Raw genomic sequence first — 7,500 nt, forward strand, 5'->3', positions numbered from 1 at the left:
TCTTGTCATTTGATATGTTAACACTCTTAACTATTGAATTTTTGCAAGCTGGATTTTTGACTTACTCTTTTATACAGTTGCATATTACTAAATCATCTAGTGAATACTTTCAGGATTTTATTATTCATGCCTTTATCTTTTATCACTGTTTCAGCTTAAATGTAATATCTATGCTTCTATAAGGAAATAATAAGAACGAAACATATACAGATTTCTCTCCTGTGTTTGTCTCTGAGATAATTAAAATAACATTAACCTTTGGTTGATATATTTTTCTTAAAAACAATTAGTTTTAATTAGCTTTTTAACACTCCCTACATTAACTATGTTAACACTAACTTAACTAATTATATACTTTAAGCAGTGAGAGTTTTGTACTGAATGACAACAGTTATACATCCAGCTACATGCATCTCATGATTTTTTTTCAATAAATACAATTAACCGAACTTTTTAAAGACACATTTGCTTGCAAACAATTTTTTTTAGTAACTTTCTATCTAAGAAACTTTCAAGTGGATTTACCTTTTTTGTCGTAGAACTTATCTTAATCACAGCACTCTTTAGTTATCGCCGATTTAGGCAGAAATAGCTTCTCAATTGTATTCCAGTTGTATTCCATAGCAACTGGCTGATAGAATCACCTTGTAACATTCATAAGGAGACTGTTGTTTTAAATAATCTCCAACTATTATTTCAGCAGGAGATATTTGTTTTTAGCTGTTTCTGGGTGTTATGAATATATCAATGTCATTTTAAGAAAGATATTGGTTGTCGGGAATAATCTCTGGAGCTGAGTATTAGGGCCACCATGCTATTGTTAACGACGTTTTGATGTTATAAATAGTGTCCATGTTTCTGTTAACAGTATCTAAGTGTTATTGCAGCTACGTTAATTTTAGTAAGAGTTCGATGTTGTAAAGTCATTATATTATATAAAACAAGAGTTATAAATGTTGTGCCTGTGATCTTCAGCACATGACAGGTGTTAGAGAGAGCCTCTATATTTTTGTAGCAACAGCAATTGCTGCTAAATCAATATTGAAGTTATTTATAGCAGGAGCTGGTTGTTTATGAATAGTCTCAGTATTTTTTTTCAAGAAGGGATGGGAGTAGTAATTATAAAATGTGTTATATTTCTCAGGAGTTAGAATGTCATAAATAGACTGTATGTTATTGTTAACATGAACCCACTGTATTAAATAGTCATTCTGTTATCTTTAGCAGACAGATGTTATATATAACCTGTTAATAAGAAATGAATGTTAGAAGTAGTCTACATGTTATCGTTAACAAGTGTTGGGTGTTAGAAATATAGTCGCCATGTTAACAAGAGCTGGCTGAGAGATGTAGTCTCCATTTTATTGTTAACAAAATTTTTGTATTAAAATCTGTAAATGTAGAATCAGCCGGCAACTATTTGTGAACGACGTAGAACTGTTAAGCTCGTCAGAAATTGATCTTCAGGGCGCACTAGATTGGTTCGTTGCCAAGTATTGTGAAGAAGGAATGAAAACAGTTGTTTTCAGATAATGGCCTTCTTGAGAAAGTCTTCCAAGTGCATTTTGCATGCTATTTAAGCGACACTGAAGCAGGTGGAAATGTTCAGATGTCTCAGGGTTTTTTGCAAGAGTGTTAGAAGGTAGGGGCTGGATTGAATGTAAGAATTTCTGGCTCTGATGCTACAATACGCCGGTTTCTGCTCTTGCTCATCAAAAGAAAGGTGGTAAATGAAAAAGTTGCTATCTTTAATTCTGTTTCTTAGCGATCATCAATAAAAGTGGTTGAAATAGGCTCCTCCGAAGAGTCATAGAAGTAACATTACACGATAGGGTTCGTAGCTCGGAAATCAGCTGGGTGTCACTTGAGGTCGGGCTACTGCATCTTTGCATTGCGAGCTCACAGCTCCGTACTACGAGTATGGGGTTAGATTAATGAAAGAAATCTAGGACAAATTTTACGGACACGATCAACAGGTAGGACACGGAGAAATAGACTCCGAGTGGGTTGGGTAGATAACATCCACAGCTTCGTTTTGTCTCGCTTACGAATCAAGCCAGAGCACTGGCTGGGATTGTTTCTGATTGAAACTTCTGTAGGCGGGTTTGAGAACACTGTTTTCCATGAACCTCTCAAGAATAGTGTGTTTGGAAGATGGATGGCAGAAGAAATTAGGTATGCATCACTTTATCTATCTTTTTAGTCTCCTATTATTATCAACAAGAGTTGGTTGTTGGAATAAGTTTCAATGTTGTTAACAAAAACAAGATGTTATAAATATCCTCCATATTATTACTCAAAGTAACCCAGTATTATTCTTTCCTATTCTAGGCACAAGGCTCAAAATTTTTGAGGAGGGGGCCAGTCGATTAGATCGACCCTAATACGCAAATGGTAATTAATTTATCAACCCCGAAAGGATGAAAGGCAAAGTCGACCTCGGCGGAATCTGAACTCAGAATGTAAAGACAGACGAAATACCGCTAAACATTTCGCCCGGCGTGCTAACGATTCTGCCAGTTCGCCACCTTAGTACTAAAGCAATATTGTAGTTAAATTATAGCAAATATTCATTATTATAAACGTTATAGTATATCAAGTCATTAGATAATGCAGACTTACACTATGTCTAGATAAACAAGGCTAAAGCAACAAATATTTAGATTCATTGTTAATATTAACATAGCTGGAAGACGGTGAGCTGGCAGAATCGTTAGTACGCCGGGCGAAATGCTTAGCGGTATTTCGTTTGCCGCTACGGTCTGAGTTCGAATTTCGCCGAGGTCGACTTTGCCTTTCATCCTTTCGGGGTCGATTAAAGAAGTACCAGTTACGCACTGGGGTCGATATAATCGACTTAATCCGTTTGTCTGTCCTTGTTTGTCCTCTCTGTGTTTAGTCCCTTGTGAGTAGAAAAGAAATAGGTATTTCGTCTGCCGTTACGTTCTGAGTTCAAATTCCGCCGAGGTCGACGTTGCCTTTCATCTTTTCGGGATCGATAAACTAAGTACCAGTTGCGTACTGGAGGTGATCTAATTGACTGGCCGCTCTACCAAAATTTCGGGCGTTATGCCTAGAGTAGAAAAGAATATTAACATAGCTGGTCGACTTTGCCTTTCATCCTTTCGGGGTCGATAAAATGAGTAGTAGTTGAGTTATGGAGATGCTATAATCGACTTACCCCCCACCTCACCGAAATTGTTGGCCTTGTACCAAAACCTGAAAGCAATATTAATATAGCTGAAGGTGGCGTGCTGGCAAAATCGTTAGCACGCCGGGCAAAATGGCAAATGTTTTCTACTGTGGCCCTGAACCGATCAATGCCTAGTGAGTGAACAAGATAGACGGAAACAGTCTATCAAATTCGCTTGTGTGTGTATGTGTATGTGTGTGTGTGTGTGTATGTGTGTGTGTGTGTGTGTGTGTATGTGTGTGTGTGTGTGCGCGCGCATGTGTGTGTGTGTGGTGGGGTTATCAGATATTAACAGGTTCCTGTCACCCAGCCATAGGTTTCAAGAACCTGGCAAAGGGCGTCAGCAGAAGAATCTCTAACCTGACTTCAAGCAAAGAGATTTTGTATGCTGTCTACTAGCACTATGAGGCTCAGGCCGCCAGCGTTTTCAAGGATAAAATTAGTTACATGCTAGACCATAACCCTTCCAAGAGAAAGCGCCGCCGGAAAGTGCTGTGGTGCACAACACCCTTCTCTTTAAGTGTTAAAACCCGAGTAGGCAAGAGTTTCCTTAGCTTAGTAGACAGGCACTTCCCCCGTACAAATAGGTTCAGCAAAATATCTAATAGGCACACTCTGAGAATTTCCTTTAGCTGTGCGCCCAATGTAAAAACTGAATTTAATCAAAACATAAAAGAAAACACACAAACGGACACGGATGTGTGCCTCATCCCCTCCTCTCACCATGCAAAGGAAATACATATAGTACTACTGAACACATTTCATTCCCACAAGAACACCAACTTTAAAGACACTGAGCAGTCGCCATATTTCATTCCATAACAGCTACCTCTGAAGAGCGCAGGGTTACATAATCGGAATGTTACCTAACACTCCGTTGAACCCCTAGTGCGAAACCGATAGGTAAGATCGACGGTAATGGATATATAATAGCGTGCACTTTGATTAATAAATCTACTTGACTAACAGATATACGAGTGCATTTTTTCTTGACTTATGGACTCTTAGACTGCTTACACATACATACGTACGTACGTACATACATACATACATACATACATACATACATACATACATACATACATACATACATACATGCATACATACATACATAGCCATAGCTGATCTGACTTCATTGTGGGCCACAATCTTGAAATTAAACACAAAGAGTGACTCTATTGTCACCGATAGAATACAATATCGCAAAGGCATATTCCAAAGAGACAGCCTCTCTGTGATGTTTATACTTTTTGTAAACCCCTTATCGTTCATGTTAAGGAAGTCTGAAGGATATCTCACTGGTTCACAAAGAAACAGAAGTACCAAAATTACACACTGTTTCTTTGTGGATGACTTAAAACTTCATGCAAAGAATATGCATGAGATGAAAAAGAGCCTTGACTCCTGCTCAATGCTGTGTGAACGTTGTAAAGGCTGTAAGACGTGACATGGACATCATGAAAACCAGAAGCCCTCAAACTGTGATGGTATTTGGGTGTGCTTCCAGTAAGGAAGACGTCCTGCCGTCTAACATGTTTGAACAGGGCCTTAGGCTTAATTCAGACGGCTATGGGAAGCTGCTGGAAACTGGTTATGTGAAGCTGTTGGAGACTGGTTACGTGAAGCTGTTGGAGACTGAGGTCAAATTCTGGTTGGGAAGGGTTGCTACTTGAAGGCCATATGTGCGGCGGTTACCTTGCCATCGGTCCGGAAAGAGTCGGAACCGGTTGTCAGGGAATTTCTACGACTTCACCAGCCCAAATTTTAGGCCTCCTAATTCACCCGATTGTAAACCTATGGAATACTATGTGTGGGGTGCGACTGAGAAAGATGCTAATCGCTCTGTCTGTTACACCAATGCCAAGCTGGTGACCAAGATCAAGGTATTGAAATATCTTCCTAAGGATACAGTGAGGAGTGTAAGCGCCAAGTTCCCTAGCCGCCTTGAGGCTGTGGTGGAAGCTGAGGGCGGCTACTTAGAGTAAACTGTGATTTCCCAGCCATAATCAAGTTGAGATGTTTTGGTCTTTTAAAATACTTTCATTTTTGGATGGGATATTGTTTTCTTCTCGTTTTATGCAAACTGTCAAATTTAGTCCGAACACCTATATATGTATATGTGTATGTATGTGTGTGTGTGTGTGCAAGTGTGTGTGTATGTGCCTGCAAAGTGTCAAATTTACCCCGAACACCTGTATATGTCTGTATATATATATATATATATATATATATATATATATATATATATATATATGGGGGAGGGGGTGTAAGGCTTAAATGATATAAACTTATTTATATAACTATGTATTCAACTATATATGTAAATTTTCCGTGAGTGGTAAATTCCACTTCGATAAATTCCACTCAGAAAATAACGGTCTATAGAAAATTAATTAGACACGCCCCTGTTACACACATCTTAACTAATTAGTCCTTAGTTAAAATATAGGTTTATGCCATTGTTACTCATTTTTTAACTGAATTTCACTGTACTGCTAATATTTTTCTATTCAGTTTAACTTTGAACTTTGAAACCCTCAACCATGGCAACATGTATAACATCAGAGAAGAACAAACGTAGGCTTTGCAGCGAAGAGAATCATATATACGTAAAGTATATTGGCGTTGTGAACGTTTTTACAAAGGTTGCCGGGCGAGACAACATGCAACTTTCAACTCCAGTACACCGGAAGTTATTTTTTCAACGGGTTTCCATTATCAATCAGCAAGCAGTGCACACGTTAATGCCCCAAAGGTAGTTAATTCAATGAAAAGTGAAGTAATGAGAACGGCACAGTATCTCCACGGGAAGTAATAGCAACTGCTGTACAAAATCTCGTTGAGGATCACAATCATTGTTGCAAACTATTCCTGGACTTTCGCGTAACATACGTAACTAGAGGCAGCATGCTTTAGGAATCCCAACTTGTCGTTCAGGATTTGAAATTCCTGATGCAGTTAGATACTTAGAAAATGGGTCCTTGTTTTTGGTCTTTGACAGTGACATTGATGACTCGGACAGAATTTTAGTTTTTTTACTCAGGAATAAGGCTTGGATGATCTAGAAAGCTCTTAAAATTGGACCTGTGAGCGGACTTTTAAGGTGTCTCTTAGTTTGTGATATCAGCGTTTCACGCTAGATGTCACTATTGGAGGGTCATTTGTGCCCAGGATATTTGTTTTACTTCTTGACAAAAAAGAAGCCGTGTATCATAGAGTTATATCTGGTGTGCGGGATTTAAGGGAGAACTGTCGACCTGTGACCTGTTTTATGGACTTTGAACAAGCTCTCCATAATTCATTTGTTTCTGTATTTCCGCATTTAGAAGGAGTTAGGTGTGTTTTTCATCTCGGATAGTCCATTTGGCGAAAGATATTTGCACTTGGTGAGAGTAGGAAATACAACACGGATGAAAGTTTTCAGCTTAAAAGTTAGTGCTTTTACGCTTTAGACGTTGCCAATGGATTTGAAGATTTGTCTGGTGATGAAAGCATCCCTTCTGAGTTTATCACTTATTTTGAGAATTCATACATTGGGACGAAGAGAAACCCCACAGTTTCGTATCTAGCTCTGAAATATATGTGACCGCATTTCAAATGACTTGCCAAGAGAAAATAATTTGGTAGAAGGGTTCCACAATACTTTGCGGTCGTTGATAACATCTACACATCCAAATTTGTGAAAACTTTACAATGCCCTTAAGACTGAAGAAGGCTTAAGCCAGACGAAAATTGTGCACATTCGACGTGGGGACACAACAAAAAAAACCGCTTTATTAAATGATTGATGCACGATTAAAGAAGCTGAATTATCTATCTGAAAACGTTCTGCAATTTTTAAGAAATATTGCACGCAATTTGTCATAAAAGTATTTTCTGGAAATATATTAAACATTTTTCATCACTTTTTATGTACTAAGCGTCATTTTTATTTTAATGTGTGAATAAAATGTGATCTAAAATGTATTCATATTACCTAGAGTGGAATTTACCGCAGTGGAATTTACCTGGAACCAAATCTTCTAGCTATATTAGTGGACGTGATTGGCAGATGTATAAGTGTTTGTGTGTATGTGTGTGTATGTATGTGTGTGTTTTTACGTGTGTGTATGAGTATGTGTGTTAGTCTGAAATGATTACGTCATAATCAACAAGAGGAACTTGAAGCATCAATAGTTACCACCTGACAAATTTCTCATTCTCCAGTTGAGTCGCATATCCAACAAACGCTACAAATCGAATTCTGATCGATATAACTGATTTGTTTTGAAATAATCGATATATTTAGAGTATCGAATTAAGTGACT

Source organism: Octopus sinensis, linkage group LG6 (genome assembly GCF_006345805.1).
Source record: "Octopus sinensis linkage group LG6, ASM634580v1, whole genome shotgun sequence".
Classification (NCBI taxonomy): domain Eukaryota; kingdom Metazoa; phylum Mollusca; class Cephalopoda; order Octopoda; family Octopodidae; genus Octopus; species Octopus sinensis.